Below are 18,107 nucleotides of genomic sequence, written 5' to 3' on the forward strand. Positions count from 1 at the left end.
AATACCATACCATTCCTGATGGCCACTCCTACTTTCTGGTTCCCATTCACTTGTCATGGAGGACGTGAGGCAAACCTCACTGAGACACAGAGGGGGACAATCTATTCCTTTTTGCTTCATGTAGAAAAGCTTAGAGGGACATTTTCTCTAGGAAATGAAGGAAAACAACAACCCATCAAGCACATCACTTGCTAATAGGACTAGCCAAATATAGGGCCAAATATAAAGGTATTAAAATCTGCTGGTGTAGTCCCTGGCTGGCCACAGATGGCCATGGTGGCCCAGTACCCAGGCACTTCCCCTCTTCTCCAGGCCCTCTCTACACCTCATTCAGTTTGTTCTAATGTGTGTGTACACTGATGGCCTCTGGCTGGAACTGAGAAGAGCAGAGAAGAGGAGATCCATAGAGCAGCACACTGTACTGTGATGAGACACCGCAGTGAAATGATTGGAAAAACACATTCCCCAAATTACATGCTCCTCTTTCAGAAACTAATCAAAACAAACAGCAACACCAAATATTCTTTTCTATTGGTTAATTCATCCCCCCAAGTTATCTCTACCACACTCTGTCTTTATGATGCAACTCTGAACCAATATATACTTGGATTGGAAAATTTTAAAGAGGTAAATTCTTCAGATAATTCCACATGACTTGGAAGAGACAACCTGATTTCATGGAAACAGCACTGGACACATGGAGACAGAACAAGTGAGAAGCTATGGTAGACATGTGGCTCCCTAGTTTGTTAACAGACACTAAAAAATAATCATTTTGAAAACTCCCTGGGATAAAAAAAAAGCACTCCACAGTACTTGTGAATGTTGGCTGAATGTGTTGAACTGCTCTTGGGTAAAACTTCTCCATATTTCCAGGCTTCAGTTTCTACGTTTATAAAAGAGAAACTAATCATACTTCCATGTATCACATGGCTATTGTGGGGCTCCCCATAGAATATATACAAAAGCATTGTTTAAACAACAAAGCATCACATGAAAGTAAGTTATGAAGAAGGGGAGATGGGCTGTGACGCTTCTGCCAACCACATAGGCACTGTGGCAACAAGCGAGTGGGAACATTAATAGCACTTCTTGCTATTCATCCAGATGTTAGGCATATTCCAACTATAAAAACTGAAGCTATCACTGGCAAACAGTCAGATCACAGGACCGCTGGAAAGAGCAACACGAACTTCTCTGGCCCTCCTGGGCCCCGAGGAAGGCAAGAAAGCTTCCTGGTAGAGCTGGTTCTCCTCAAGGGAAACCACAGCTCTCACTCACTCTTGTTGCTCTGAAGGGAAAATGGTGCAGATTCCAAATACTTTGCTATGGTGCCAGACTGAAAGAATCTGCACAAGAGTTAAGCCTTTGCTTTTCCACTGGGGAATAAGCCTTTTAGATCTCACACTTTAACCCTGCTTGCATGGCAATCAAACAAAGCCAGAAATTTGCACTCGCAAATATTTTTGAAAGATCTGACTAAGCCATTTTTAGATGTTTTCCAGTCTTCATGTACCTTTCCCTCCCACAGAGCACAATTAAAAAGGCACCTTTAAAAGGCTATTAAAATGCATTGATTGGCTTAACTGTGCTAATGTCATAGCTTTAAAATAAAATTCTATTAAGTCCTTAAAATATTGCAGATAAGTATTTCACAGTAAAAATTCAGGACAATCATCCTGTGGCTTCTGTTAGTCACAGATATTTAGCTAATTACTTCATTCAGTCCATCTTTCTTATCATCTTTTATCTTTGGTTTTTTTACAGCAACTGGAAATTCTTATGAAGTAATTGCCCTCAAACCAGTCAACCCTAAAGGAAATCAACCCTGAATATTCACTGGAAGGACTGATGCTGAAGCTCCAATATTTTGGCCACCTGATACAAAGAGCCAACTCACTGAAAAAAACCCTGATGCTGGGAAAGATTGAGGGCAGGAGGAGAAGGAAGGGACAGAGGATGAGATGGTTGGATGGCATCTTCAGTTCAATGGACATGAGTTTGATCAAACTCTGGGAGATAGTGAAGGACAGAGAAGCCTGGTTGCTGCAGTCCATGAAGTTACAGAGTCAGACACGACTGAGAGACTGAACAACAGCCACCCTCGTGCACACTAGAATACAGGTACTTAGCAGCCGCATTTCCCCCGATCACTAGACAGAAGTCAAAAAGAGCAGGTGAGCCGTGTTCATCTTCACGCTGACTTTCACTTTGTTGCTACTGACACATGAGGCGATGATGACGTTCTCTACTTATAGGCAACAGCTAACATCCCAGAGCACCTTGTGCTCAGAGTTGTCCCAGGGTTTCCTTTAAATCCTGATTAGCATGTGTGGTCTCATCCCTACTTACAAATTGCATCACTCTTAATCCCTGGAAAAACTTGGGACCACAAGGCATACATGCCAAATTCTTTTCCTTACTTCTTGATTTCAATCCTTGCTCTTTTTGAGCCTTACGCCAGCAGACTTCCTCTCACAAGCATCCTGTGTGAGATGAGCTCCAGGAAGGAAACCCCTGGGGTAGGTCTCATTTAAGGTGTACATAACTCAACATCGGTTCTGGTTGACCCACACCAGGTAGTGGCTAGGTGTCTTAATAACATTCTTACATAATCTATCTGGCCATAGAAAGCAGACAAGAGAAAGTGGTGTGATGCATATGGAGGTATTTGTAAACTGAACTTTGTTTGAGAAATGCCAGGTATTATTGCTGCTGCTGCTGATGATGATAATTTGTTGGGGTTTGTTGGCACTAACATAGGATTTGCTCAAGAACCTGGAAGTACAGGAAGTCATCTCATGAGGTATGTGTCTCACATTAGTGTCAGCTAGGAGGCCACTTTATGAGTTACTATACAGATTCAGCTAGGAGATGTGATAGTGAGTGAGTTATTATGTTTGGCAATTTCTCCACAGCTCAAAGTTGGGGTCTACAACCTCAGGAAAGGAGTCTCCAGGACATGATCCTTTGAAGAAAACACCAAAGTTAATCGAGGTCCTCATCATCCCCGATCCAGGGTAACCTGTCCTTACCTCTCTTTCCTCATTCATTTCCTCATCTATGCCAGGGGCCATCTTACCTTCCCATCCTCTTAGACCCACTCTATTAGTCAGAAATAATCAATTTATAAAACATTCATAAATATACTTCATTTACTTTATCCATGATTATCCCCAGTACTGAGGTAACTTCCTGTTATTAATTAAACCCATGGTAGGCTAATTAAATATTCCTTTCCTCTACAGAATAGAAGAAAATACTTGTTAGTATTCTATGCAGGATTTTTTTTCCCCAATTTTTTCAAATATTGAACAGATCAACGTGGGAGGAAAAGAATCTGGGATAGGCAGAGCAGTGTGTCAAGGCATGATGCAATATTCAGGGAATAAGACCTGCCATTATATCTCTCCTCCACTCCACTCCACAGGACCATAACAGCTGCAGGGGGGTGGGGGAGACTCCCTGCCTGTCCAGGTGAGTGTCAGAGCTCTCCAGGACTGCTGAGGACTCTGCACATTCATCCCATTGTTCCCTGGATACTTCTGGCTCTTATCTCCTCTGATCATCCTGCTTATCCTTCAAGACCAGGAACTAGGGTCATCTCCAAGAATGTCAACTGCTGTGGCACCACTCCCATTTCCTAGGAGCCCTGAGGAACTCAGAGCTTGAAATATCTCGTTCATATGGCTATTCATCTTCATGTATGGATCAGTAGTTTGTTAGCAGGGACCCATAAAAAATCATTTTTGAAACCACCCTGAAATAAAGTACTCAAGAGTTATTTGTTGAACCAACCTTAGGTAAACCTCTCCATATTTCCAAGCAAAGACCCCATGTATGCCAGTAGTTTGGTGCCTTTCAAACAACTATTCTTTAAATATTGGCTTATCAAGTATCCAGTGGGGTCAAGAAAAGCTGCCTATTAATATAAACAATCTTCTAAAGTTCAAAATAAGAAAACGCTTGGAATATAATATAATATTTAGACATACTTTGAAGTCTCTTATTCCACTTTCTTACTATCATGTATAACTAGACTGTATTGGTGTATCAGTTTTCTGTTATTGCTAAAACAAATTGCTACAAACTTGGTGGCTTAAACACCATAAATTTATAATCTTGCAGTTCTGTAGTTCAGAAATTCAACACAAATCTCGCAGGGCTAAGATCAAGGTGTTGGCAGGACTGTATTTCTTTCTGGAGTCTCTAAGAGAACCCATTCCTCTGCCTTCTCCAGCATCCAGAAGCTGCTTACATCCCTTGGCTCATGGCCAAGCAATGGCGGGCTGAGTCTCTCTCACACTGCTATCTCTCTAGCTCTCTGTAGTGGGGAAATGTTCTCCACATTTAAGAACCCATGTGATTAGACTGGGCCCAATAAGTCAGGATAATCCCTTCATCTCATGGTCCTTGACCTTAGTCTCATCTGCAAAGTCTCTTTCACCAGGTAAGTAAATGGATTCACAGGTTCTGTTGATTAGGGTGTGAATGGCTTCGGGGCCATTATCCTGCCTACCACAACTGGTCTTCCCTACTTCTTGGAGTGAATACTGCTAATATGGATAAAATTACCAACAAGCCATGAGAAGATCGCAAGCTACTTTAATAGCCCCTAACTGGACACATGTCCTCCGGGTCCCCGCTGCTCCAATCCACCCCTCGGTGCTATTACCAGATGACTCTCCCGAAGTGTAGCTCCAGGGCTGCTATTTTCTGTTCAAACCCTGCAGTGACCTATACTACATTCCAAAGTATAACATATTCTCTGAAATTTAATAATGATGATGATATAGTGAGTAAAGTATATGTCATGAATTATCACACTTAATCTTGACAACAGCCCAAAGACATTGATGTTTTTAATGTCCCAAGTTTACAGAAGAGCATACAGAAAACAACACAGGTGTAGAGAGGTTGGATAAATTGCTCCACTCCCAACACATACCCTACACTTCACTCTGATGTCAACAAACTTGGCCCACAGAGTAAATCCTCTACTTCGACATAATCTGCAAGCTAAGAATGAGTTTTACAGGTGAATGTTTAGAATCTAAGGAATACTAACTTTGAACCCCAATTAAATGAAATGTTACCCTCCCCCCAAAAAGAAATTTCATTCTGTTCCTTAGTAGGCCTATATTACAAAAAAAGTACTCAATTATTATTATCACTAAAAAATTATGAAAATTTGCTTTATCTTCTAATATATAAACACCAACATAATATCCTCTTGATCCACAAATCCTAAAATATTTACTACCTGGCTCTTGATGGAAAAAGTTTGCCAACTTCCACCCTAGCCAGTTGTTTCTCGAATTTGAGTAAAATGTGGAGCCCTTTTAAAGGAGACATATTCTTTCAGATACAAAGTGTTGAATTAAACATTTCATTCACAATATTATCGTAATAACAAAAACTTGGTAAAACAAAAAACCTTCTTATACTCATGGCTCTTAAACAGCCACACATCAAAAAATTATTTATGAATGAGATACAACTAAGCTTACAAGACAAATAAAATTCAAATAACACCAGTTTGGCAAGTCCAGTCATGATGTTCTAATTAAACTCACCACACCATAAATATAATCTTCTCAGTGTATATTATATTGAAAATGGCCACACTGATGGCCCCAAATGTGTGTGTCTTCCATATTTTAGGGTTGTTATTAAAATAAAACTAAAATTATAATAATACATAAAGAGAACTCAGCTGCCCTGATAACATCTTCATGGCCCCTTAGAAGTTCACAGACCCCATAGCTGAGATACACTTCTTCAGCCAATGTGAACTGTTTGCTGTTCCCAGACATGCTCCGTGCAGCAATCTGTGCCTCTGTTCATACTATTTCCTCCTCCTGGTTCCAACCACCTGCCAGACTCCCAACTCTCTATTTGTATTCCTAGAGTGATGATTCTCAAGCCAAAGAGTATGGCAGACACTGAAAAGGCCAAACAAGTGTGTGCCCTGCAGAAAAGCTGTGTGCTGCGTATTGGCAAGCCTATTCAATCAGAGCCTGCTCCTGGGGTGGGATAAATGACAGGTGATCCAGAGGAAAGCAGGTCCCCAGGAGGGAAGGATGTGCTTCTGAGCTCTGGCTGAGTTAGAGGAACCCAAAGCAACTGTGCAACTGTCCAGAGGGTTCCTGGAGCTGCCCAACACCCCCGCTTAGCATCCATGGGAATCACTGGTGTCCATCTCTTCTTTAGAACTTCCAAGAGCCTGATGCAAGTGCTTTCCCTGTTGGTCCTGCCTAATTCTTCCCTAAAATTTCTTCAGAGGAACTTCTCTGGTGGTCCAGTGGCTAAGACTCCAAGTTCCCAGTCCAGAAGGCCCAGGTGCAATCCCTGGTCAGGGAAGTGGACCCCACAAGCCACAACTAACAGTTGGCACGCCTCCACTAAGAAAGATGCTGCGAGTCTGCTCTCTAAGTTGGTGTCTCTGTTCCTGCCCTGCAAATAGGTTCATCAATATCAATTTTCTAGATTACATACATATGTGTTCAGTTCAGTTCAGTCACTCAGTCGTGTCTGACTCTTTGCAACCCCATGAATCGCAGCACGCCAGGCCTCCCTGTCCATCACCAACTCCCGGAGTTCACTCAGACTCACGTCCATCGAGTCAGTGATGCCATCCAGCCATCTCATCCTCTGTCGTCCCCTTCTCCTCCTGCCCCCAATCCCTCCCAGCATCAGAGTCTTTTCCAATGAGTCAACTCTTCGCATGAGGTGGCCAAAGTACTGGAGTTTCAGCTTTAGCATCATTCCTTCCAAAGAAATCCCAGGGCTGATCTCCTTCAGAATGGACTGGTTGGATCTCCTTGCAGTCCAAGGAACTCTCAAGAGTCTTCTCCAACACCACAGTTCAAAAGCATCAATTCTTTGGTGCTCAGCCTTCTTCACAGTCCAACTCTCACATCCATACATGACCACAGGAAAAACCATAGCCTTGACTAGATGGACCTTTTTTGGCAAAGTAATGTCTCTGCCCTTGAATATGCTATCTAGGTTGGTCATATATGTGTTATCATACACTATTTATTTTTCTCTTTCTGACTTGACTTTACTCTGCGTAACAGGCTTGTGTTCATCTACCTCACTAGACCTGATTCAAATTTGTTCCTTTTTATGGCTGAGTAATATTCATGGCAACCCACTCCAGCATTCTTGCCTGGAGAATTTCATGGACAGAGGAGCCTGGCTGGCCACAGTCCATGGAGTCGCAGACAGTCGGCCATGGCTGAGTGACTAAGCACAGCACAGCACAAAGACCCCGAATGCCACAATGGAGATCAAAGATCCCATGGGCTTCAAATAGGATCCAGCACAGCCAAATAAATAGATATATTTTTTTAAATTCTTCAGAATATTTTCACATCCTGTTCCTTTTATCTCCCAAGGCCCATATATCATTTAAAGAGACTGTTACTTGCAAGAGACAATGGTTGTTGAGAACAAGAAAGCCTGGGGAAATGGAACAGGGCATTCACAGGAACTTATTGTATAATCTTAGGCATTTGTTGGGTAGACATTTTTACCTCAGTTTTCCCATCGAAAATATAATTGGTATAAAGAACAGTTTTGCTGAAGGATGTATATACAGCATTGTTCATTCCCATGGCTTGGAGTTGGCTTGAGTATAAATAAGAAGTCAGTGTAAATTTAAATGAAGTTCATAACTGGACCCCCAGAGACATAATACTCTGCAGTGGGAGTAGCCACGAGAATTGTGCTAATAGCTTCCCTGGTTCTTTAATCAATCCAGAGGCAAGGTTCAAGTGCAGCTACCCCGCAGCCTGTTTTGAGTAAGGCATCCGATGGACTCAGCCTGGCTGCCAGGAAGGTGGCTGCTTTGTACCAACTCAATCCATTGAAAAGTTGTGCAGTAACTTCCAAGCCCCTGTGTGCATATAACTTATCGGGTGGCCCAGTCTGGCAAAGCTGTCAGAATGAACATGTGATTCCATCTTTTAAATGTTAAAATAAATACTTCTGTATAAACTTGTATTTAAAAAAAATCCTCAGTGATACCAGGACCTGCCAGATATTACTTCTGTGCATTGGAAGAGAAATATAAGCTATGAGACAAAATTATCAAGGATGAATAATCAACTGTCCCAGAATAAAGGTAAGTCAAAAACGCAAGAAACTTATATTTTTACGTCTTAAGTATAAACACAGAATAGATGATCTTATTCAATAGTATTTTTGAGTATTCAATAAATATCCTATGATGAATTATAGGAAACATAATACTTGGCTCAAGAAACTAAGAAAAACAGATGTAATGAGAAATAATATCTACTGGTCCAAGTTCCAGGTACTTTTACAGCTACTATATTATGTATTTCTCCCAAGTGTTGGAGATGCATATTATTACTCATTTTATATCAGAAGAAACAGAGGCTTGGCAAGATCAAGTAACTCACCCAAGACCCCATATATAGCAAGTGCCAAAGCCATGACTCAACACTTGGTCTCTCAATAGATCCAAACTCTTACACTTCCCATAAAGATGCATTTTCTCCTATCAAACATGGCAACTATAGGAGTAATTATGAAATTTTTAAAAGTTCATAAGGGGATACATACCTAATGCTATAAATATTGAAAGATGTAGAGAACATGGAATGTTTCTCGACGTTCCATAGATATTAATATAACAGGCAATGGCAAAGAAAGAAGATGCTCTGTACTTAAGATCTGCAATAACATACAATTTAAAAGAAAATCAACCTGTGCTATCATAAGCACAAAGATTAAGATACAAGAAATACTCATTTTGTGTGTTAGCTCTTTCTCAGCCCATCTAGATAGAGCACACTCTTCAAACCACCAAATGGTGTTTATTTTAACATTCATATTCATTTTAAAGGCACCTGTGTTCTGAACTCCTGGATCTTTTTGGTCTCTATCTTTACACCTTTTTAAAATTAAACCTTTATTGCTCAGGTAAAATGCATACGTCTTGTCCTTACATCCCAGCATCTCTGGCCCTCTCTCCAGTTGAGCCTGAATGTGCCAGTCTGGTGCCTTGTACCAGTTATTCGTGGCCTAGTGTAGAAAAAGAGCCTTTAATGAGGTTTTATATTTCAAGCCAGGAGCCTTTTGATTTCAAGCTCAAACACAGAGTTTCCAATGCTGAGATGGCCTTAATTAGTATATTACCTATGACCTGAGCGATCATGAGTATAATTTATCATAGCTGAAAGCTGAGGGCATTTCATTTGAAATGAGACCATGTTCTCAGTGTGTAAGAATGAGAAACCATTTGCCTTTTCATCCTAACCCACTTTTATCACACAACCAGAAACAGCATCCAACTAGTCAGATGAATTCATGTCTCTGTGCCTGTCTGGTGGTTATGCACAGACAGGAAGCTCCGTGTACAAATGGCCACGCCCGCCCTACCTCCCAAACAGGACGTCAAGACCTCTTCACCGGTCCTGATAATGAAGTATTTGATCTAATCTTCTGGAAGGGAGGGGCAGGATACAAGAATGGAGTAGAATACATCACAGAATACAAACTGACCCTGGAGCTAAGAGGCAATGGCAACACACACCAGCAGGAGGTAATAGGGCAGAAGCAAGAAAAAGAAGATACCAATGAAGACCCTGAACTGGCAACACACACCAGCAGGAGGTAATAGGGCAGAAGCAAGAAAAAGAAGATACCAATGAAGACCCTGAACTAAAGGTAGGAGACTAGGTTACAGCAAACTGGGGACACTTTATCACCTAAGGAAGTTATCTACAGCAAGAACATCTGAGCAGAGAATACAGCAGTAGAACCACTGACCGCTTTTCCATCTCAACCTGGGAGATAAGGGTTACCCTGAGAACTTCATTTCCTTCTACTCCCACATAATAAGCACATCATGAATGTTTGTTAATGAATGACTGACATCACTGGGGAACAACTCCACTGAGGCGAGTCGTCCCCCATTCGCCTATGTTTGTATCATCTTCCAAAGCAATTGGAGATAGTTCCATGTTTCCCAGTAACCGGTGGTGTAACTGGGCAGGGCTATCACCCTGTTTTACAGATAAGATTATGATTCAGAAAGGTAGAATGACTCGCCCAAGGTCACACAGGTATTTAGAGCCAGACGCTCACCTGGAACACAGGTCCTCCGTCTCAGAGCCCTTAATTACATCCTTGAGATGGGGTTGAAGAGGAGAAGCCCTGTTTTTGCTCTCTTTATGGATTTCTCTCATTTCTGTGGGATCAGTGGTCACATAGTGGGAAACAGGTCATTAGTAATAGTTGCTAATAATGATTTTATTAACTGTCAACTTTGCTGTTCCAATTCCTCAGCTTCAAGGTGGGATGTTGACAGCACCTACCTTGCAAGGTGGTTTCAAGCTTTAGATAAATTAATGCATTTAGAAGAGTGGCTGGCACATAGCTAATATTAGTTATACCTCCTGTCTTCTTTCTAATCTTGCAATCGAAGTGCACCTGCCCACTGATAATGCTTCCCTACGTCCCTCTTTATGTGGTACAGATACAGTCTGTTCATGGCTTCCTAGTTCTACTGGCAATCACGGTCCTTATCAGCCTTAGTTTTGAGACTGAAATGCTTCCTATCATTTGATTACCAGGAAGAAGAGTTTTATTGTTTTTCCTATGTATAATCCTATTTAAAAATTTTTCATCTACCATTTGCATTTGTTAAGTAAAGTCTACATGGCTTCCTTAATAGGAAATACACTATTGCTTTAAGTCTTTTAAAGCACTAAAAATAGCTCACAGACTTAAATTACTCCTTAAGGACCACAGGGGCTTCCCTGGTGGCTCAGATGGTAAAGAATCTGCCTGCAATACAGGAGACCCAGGTTCAATCCCTGGGTCAGGAAGATCCCCTGGAAAAGGGCATAGCAACCCACTCCATGGTCAGAGGAGCCTGGCAGGCTACAGTCCATGTGGTCATAAAGAGTCAGACATGACTGAGCAACTAACAAACACACTTAGGATCACAGATTGAGAATCACTATACTAACCCAACCTCTTATTTCCAGGATAAGAAATGGAGGACCCAAAATGCTAGAGGATTTGATCAAGGTCACTCAACTAATTACAGTTGAAGTCTAAACAAGGATCCACATCTTTTGATTCTATCGAGGGTGTTGACAGTTTTCCTACTCTAAATCCATATACCTAGTTAGGTCCTTTGTTCCACTGAAACCATTACACCAGTGCTCTTTGCAATCTGAATTTCTTAAAGTCAACATAACCCCCATCAGAATTGTAAAGGGACCCATTTTCACTATCTCCAATGTAGAGTAAATGTTTCATAACCTGGCAACAGCCAAAAGACCTAGCACTGGAAAGTCAGACTCTGACCTGGTTATTCCAAGACACACATCTTGAGTTTTCCATTTGCTACAGTTGGATCTGTGGGTCATTTTCTGTAATATCTGCCCTAAGAATAAGGTTGGTGCTGTGCAGTTTGATGGTTCTCCCTAATATTATATAACTCTAAACTATAATTTTTAATCACCTATTTCTTCTTTTTTTTTTTAATACAGTTCAAGACTGACTCTCCAAGACACAAGCCACCCCACCCAGCTGTTTTTATTGGCAAAATTCACAAGCAGATTCCTATTCCTTCATCCCAATGATTAAGGAAATGTTGACCAGGGCTGGACCAAAGAAAGCCATGATGGAAATCCACTTAATCTTCCCACTGGCTGACACTGAACCAATGACATCATATTAAGCTACAGTGCAGATTGGCTTTCCAACTGGAAATCCAGAAAAGACAAAACTCTAAAACCACTTTAGTTGCATTAAGAATGGTATTTTAGCTGTGTTAAAGAAAAAGCAACTTTAAATTGAGAACAAATTTTACCCAGACTGGGTATTCTAGCCTTTGATTACAAGGGCTCTACTTCTCTCCCCACAAAAAGTTACACATCTGAAAGGAAATATTTAGTAGAAATTTAGACCACACTTGTCTGTAACACCACATGCTTCTCAGCATCCCCAGATGCATTCTCTAGCATCCAGAGTCACCAGGGAATATTCAGGCAGTCTGTAGTTTTCCACATGAATCAGCCAAGGCTGACTGTAAACACACAGTCTCATCTCCAGCATGGCTTGTAGTGTGTGACTCTCCCCAGAGAGCCAGGCTACGACATTTAATGAATAGACTATAACGAGAACAGATAGGCTCTTGTTCCAGGATTGTTCTTGTTTAGTTATCGTCCCTGATAAGAAACCAAAAGGCTGTAATTGTACAGTGAGCATAAAGCCACACTTGATCTGATAGCACCATACAATTTGGTAAAAGAGCCATTTCCTTTTTCTCACAAATTTCTGCTAATATGAACAAGAACCCAGTGGAATCCGAATCAGAGCACATGGCATGCCTAGCCATGATACAAAGGTCGGCAACCTCCTCCTAAATATTTGATGACTCCTGGGATACTGCAGCATAGCGCTGCTGTGGGAACAGCTGAAGCCGCTAACGTGCACAGCTGTTTTTGTCTTCCCACACTGCTCAGAAGGATGGCTGTGGGAAGCTGTGAAGATGGAGGTAGAGCGCTGTTCGATAAAATGAAAAGTACTCACCGAAGCCCACACAGCAGAGCCAGGCTGCCTGAGTTCTAAATTGTTAAACTCTGCTCCCCACAGACTACCCATCTGTAGCTGCCACCTCCAATCCCTCCTCTCACCTTCCTCACCAGGCTGAAAGATTCATGTCACATACCAGGAAAGCTGCCCCCAAAAGCACTAACCTCTCAGGGGAAGGGTGATGGCAGTCAGTCTGGGGCTCTGTCCCTAGGAGGGGCAGAACAGCACAGTAATGATGGCAGATGGTGATTCCATCACCAGGACTAGTTATGCCATATAATAGGCTCCAGATAAGTGTTTTCAGGTGGCTGGGAAGGGACTGGTGGTTTCTGATAAAGAGTATCCTGAAGATGCCTTGGTAATAAGAAGCTTGGTTCAGTTCCCAATTTCTATAGAATGGTATCACTTGCTCTTCCCATATCACAGGCATGGCCATTTCCAGGCTGGCTTGGGGCTGAGGAGTCCTCTGTAATTTCCATAAGCCTCCTCCCACGTGACCCAAAAAGTACATGTAATAGCGCCCCTGCTACGCAAACGCTGCTTCAAGACAATTTCCCCATTTCCCCTCCCTCTGTCCAATCAGATAGCCACTCCAAAGAGGTCCTTGTTGCAGTTCAGTCGTGTCCGACTCTTTGTGACCCCATGGACTGCAGCATGCCAGGCTTCCCTGTCCTTCACTATCTCCTGGAGTTTGCTCAAATTCATGTCCATTGAGTGGGTGATGCCATCCAACCATCTTATCCTCTGTCGCCCTCTTCTCCTCTTGCCCTCAATCTTTCCCTGCATCAAGGTCTTTCCTAATGAGTCATCTCTTCACGTCAAGTGGCCAAACTATTGGACCAAGACCCTGCTCTATAGTAATTACGTCACTACCACTAGGCATAGGGTTGATTGAAATAACAAATTAGAAGCCATGCAATAAATGGTTTGGATAAATAAAATAAAATAAATAAAAGGGGCTTCCCTGGTGGCTCAGATGATAAAGAATCTGCCTGCAATGCAGGAGACCCAGGTTTGATCCCTGGGTCAGGAAGATCCCCTGGAGAAGGAAATGGCTACCCACTCCAGTATTCTTACCTGGAGAATTGCATGGACAGAGGAGCCTGGCAGGCTACAGTCCATGGGGTCACAAAAAGTCAGATACCACTGAGTGACTCAACACTTTCAGAAGAATAAAAACGCTACTAGAAACAGTATAATGGAACAGCAAAATAAAAGAATAGAATATTTTGTGGTGTTTGTTGTTATTGTCATGAAAAAAAGGAGGTGTGTGTATTTGTATGGTAGTGAGAAAGAAAGGAACAACATAATAAAAACATATCAAATGAAACAATATAAAATATTCTTGCTATATAAGACTTATGCTACTGAAACCTAGTGCTTTTTCCTAGAACTGGGCACTCACTCCAGTGTCCTCTATATTATTGCCTCCCCTAATCTCTTCTCCCTCCTTTTTTTTCTCATTCTCTTCACCATTTTCCCCTTCTCTTGTTTCTTTTTCCCTCTGGTGTACCTGAAACTAATCTCAGGAGCTAATTGTGAGCCTCTGAGCTTCCCTGGCATTACTGAATGATGCATGACCAGTACAAAATTTAACCCATCACTTGACAATATCACTTGCTAAGCATGCATGCAGCTACACGCTCCGAAGCAGTGTTGAGCTGTTGCTGGCGTGCCACTTCTAAACAATAAATATACAGTATCCAAGGCCTCTGTGACCGTGGGCACCTACCCAGCAATGCTCCCTACAGTCTGCTGTGATAAGCAATCTTCTTATGACACACTCTTGACCCATAATGGTGACAGGTGACATTTTGCCTAAATAATGTCAGGGATCATCCATCATAGGTCGGCCCTTTGCACTATCTGCCTTTCTGTGGGGATTATGTTCTTTCAATACCTTTCAAAATGTGCTTTAGATAATGTAATTTCTGGCTCTGAGACAGATCAAGACAGAGACTTGATCATTCAGTACAGGAAACCAGAAGGGCATATTTTGCATTAAGAAAGCCCTTACACGGATGCCTTAGGTAGGTTTCACCCAAAACAGGTCTCCAGCACAGTCCATTTACTCATGGACTACACTTCTTATGCTATGTTATGCTCAGCCTCCAAGCAGCAGTAAAATGAATTAAAACTGTTTTCTTTTAACCTCTGGTGCCCTGCCCAGATCAGCTCTCAGGGTGAAGACTCATTCATTCTGATGTCTGGGGTTTTGACCCCTGACCAGATCACAGCCAAGTCCCTCTGCAGGAATTGCCCTTGACTAAAGACAGCTGCCTCACTGAGGTTAACCTTATCCCTTGCCACCATCCCTGGGGGCAGGGCGGAGGGGGAGCCCAAATTCAATGACTGGCTGCTAGAGAGGGTTCAAAGGTCTGATTACTTTGCCTCAATTTGGGACAATTCTGAAAGGTCATCCCAGCTGCAGGGCTCCACCTGGGATCGGGTGAGGCCAGCTCTCTAACAATTCTGATTACTTCACTTCAATTTGGGATAACTGTCCATCGGTTCAGTGTCTGCTCCTACCCAAACCTCTTCCCTCATTCCCTACAGGTGTCCCAGCAACATCCCTCAACAAACCTTCCTACGGCTAATCTCCATCTCAGAGTGCGTTTCTGAGACCACATCTAGGCAGAACTTGAGTAAATCTGACAAAAAGTACACCATTCTAAAAGCAGTAACAAGGGAATGTAATGCAACATTAGCTCACACTGACCCCTGCAAGATTCATCATGATTAATTTGCAAGCTTCTACCTTAGAGCAGTGGTTCTTCCCCCCCCACCCCGCCCCGGGTTGGCAATGATTGGAGACATTTGTGATTGTCCTGACTTGGGTGGAAGGGTGCTACTGGCCTCTAGAATGCAGAGGCCAGTGATGTTGCTAAGCATCCTACAATACAGAAGACAGCACTCACAACAACAAAATTATCCCATCTAAAGTGTTAATAGTGTTGCTTCTGAGAAACCCTTCTCTAGAGATATCAAGTAATTTTTGGTATATTATTCCAGTGAGTTATTCTCTGTCTCAGAATAATGTATACCAACTGGTCTTAGGTTAGTTAGACATAACTGAAAGAAATATGACCATGACTTGTAAGAGTATGGATCATGAACTTGACCTCTCTCAGCCATAGGGAAGGCAAGATCAACATGCCTAGGAGCTGCTGATCATCCCATTCCTCTGATACGGGATTACAACCAGGATTCAGTCCCCTGGAATGCTCCTGACAGTGGCAGTGAGAGTTCAACCAGTGAGCAGTGGGATGCTCTGCACCCCTCTGGGCTAGAAGAAGGGGACAGTTCCTTAGGGAAGAGACACCAGTGTTTATTGTTAGGGGGTGGGAAGGACACCAGAGTTAGGCAGAAGGTGTATCCACCTCATTTGTAAATGAATAGGGCTGCTGAAAGGAGAGCATTTGATATTCTAAGGGGAGACACTACTCCTTGGTGAGTCTTCAAAAATCTTAAGTCACCTGTAGGGTGTGCAAGTAAGTCAGTATTAACCTTTCTTTCAAACTACCCAGGGCAACAAGTCTTAACTCTGTTCTTGGAAGCTGAAATTACCACTTGAGAAGCTTTTATAAAGTACTAACTGTGAAGTCTCACCCCCAAGGGGCTGGATCAGAATTTCCATGGGTAGGGCTTAAGAATTTCTGGTTTGAAAACCCTGATCCACAGCCAAGGTTGAGAACCACTGGTCTGGTATGCCCACTGAGAAAATGAGAGCAGAGGGAGCTGCTGCCAACTTTGTGGAACAGTTTGTGACCACAAGAGGCCCTGTTAGGAAAAGGGTCTTCATCCAAGGCTTCAGGAAAGGCTTGTGGGCTGCACAGCAAAGCCATTCATTATAGACTCTAAAGACTAAAGATTCTAAAGACCACTGTTGGTCATGATTTGTTCACATGAGACATTCAGAAGTGATCATGAAAGTGAATTAATGTGTTTGGACTATTGTCCATATATCCATTTATATGGTTGTCAGGGTAATTTTATGTATACAACTATATATTAAAATTTATTTTATTTTATACATTATTTTAATATATGATTACATACACAATGTTAATTATGTTATATATATTGTTTAAATATGTTATAAATAATGTGTTTATATACTATATTTTGTTGTTGTTTAGTCATTCAGTCCTGTCTGACTCTCTGCAACCACACAGACTATAACCTAGGCTCTTCTCTGTCCATGGGATTCTCCAGGCAAGGATACTGGAGCGTGTTTCCATCTTCTTCTTCAGGGGATCTTTCCAACCCAGCAACTGAACCTGAGTCGCCTACATTACAGGTGGATTCTTTGCCACTGAGACACCAGGGAAGGCTTTGTATTATTCATATACAAATACATAATGTTATATTATATATATTTATATATCACATATAATTATATTTTATATATATATGGCAACCCATTCCAGTATTCTTGCCTGGGGAATCCCATGGACAGAGGAGCCTGGCAGGCTACTGTCCATGGGGTCACAAAGAGTTGCACGTGTCTGAGCGACTGAGCACAACCCAACAAGCAATACACACATATATATAACCTGATAATGGGAATCAGGAAGACTAATCTAGAATAACAGAACATCGGAATTTTGGATTTTAAAACATTGTTATCAAAATTTTATTTAAAAATTTCTTGAGGTTTCAGTCTAGTCTTTCAAGAACAGGCTATGAGCAGCAATGCTGACTTCTATGGCTGGTATTAGGGCAAAGAGATGTTATGATTAAAAGTGGTATTAACTCATAAGTATTCTAAGCTGCTAAAAATGCTGTCATTGATTTGTTAGTCCCAGTTTCCTGATTATGAAATTGTACAGATTAACTTGTTTTATGAGGCTAGGTCTTGCAGCCAAACTTCACTTGGAAAACACCTACTTAAAATTTAAAAAGCAGAGGATTTTCACTCTGGCTTCTACACTGACTTGCACAATATAAATATAAAGGGAATTAATCGGCCCACCTCCAGTGTACACTCTTAGCAGCCCAGATGGAAAACTACAAATTTCAAACTCTGAATTAAGATAGATTCTGTATTTACTAAGGCCCTATGGTTGTCCCAGTTACCAGTGAGAAAAAAAAAAGAAACTTTAAAAAATCTTCCAGGCTTTGTTTTTAATATTAATATAATTCCTATGTTTGAGTATAGTCAAAAGATATTTTCAAGGCTCTAATGAGGCAGAACCAATAACAGATTGATTAATTAAATATTGATTAACTGAGTACTTGAAGATAGACACTCAGGTAAATAATACAAAGGAAAGAGATTTCCACAAGTAAATTCAAAATGCACAGCTGCAGGACCACTATACAGAGCTCAAATTTCGCTGGTGTACTTGATTAGAATTTTTCTGGGGATAGAGCTTATCTCATTTTCCCAAGAAGAGAACTATTTATGAAGAGTCACAGCCCTTTCTTTGGCTGGATGGAAATGCTGCCCTCAAGCCGCCAGCATAACCTGGAACAGGAATGCTCACTGCCTCCAATAGGACCCTCGGGACTTTTACACA

General features: G+C 41.7%; 1 protein-coding gene across 8 annotated transcripts in view; it reads right to left on the reverse strand.

Annotated features, from left to right (window-relative positions):
- Positions 1 to 18,107, reverse strand: part of LOC147378618 (uncharacterized) — a 210,410-nt gene that overhangs the window by 126,516 nt on the left and 65,787 nt on the right. For 4 of the 8 annotated variants that reach the window (XR_015152950.1, XR_015152964.1, XR_015152961.1 and 1 more), the window contains exon 1: positions 12,750 to 12,871. The exons of the other annotated variants lie outside the window; for them this stretch is intronic. The gene's annotated coding sequence lies outside the window, so the exon portion shown is untranslated. Of the gene's footprint in view, positions 1 to 12,749; positions 12,872 to 18,107 lie in introns of those variants that run through there. 8 annotated transcript variants of the gene reach the window in all.

The sequence above is a fragment of the Bos grunniens genome, chromosome 2 (assembly GCF_055505025.1).
Source record: "Bos grunniens cultivar Pamir isolate PY7600 chromosome 2, Bosgru_T2T1.0, whole genome shotgun sequence".
NCBI classification, from domain to species: domain Eukaryota; kingdom Metazoa; phylum Chordata; class Mammalia; order Artiodactyla; family Bovidae; genus Bos; species Bos grunniens.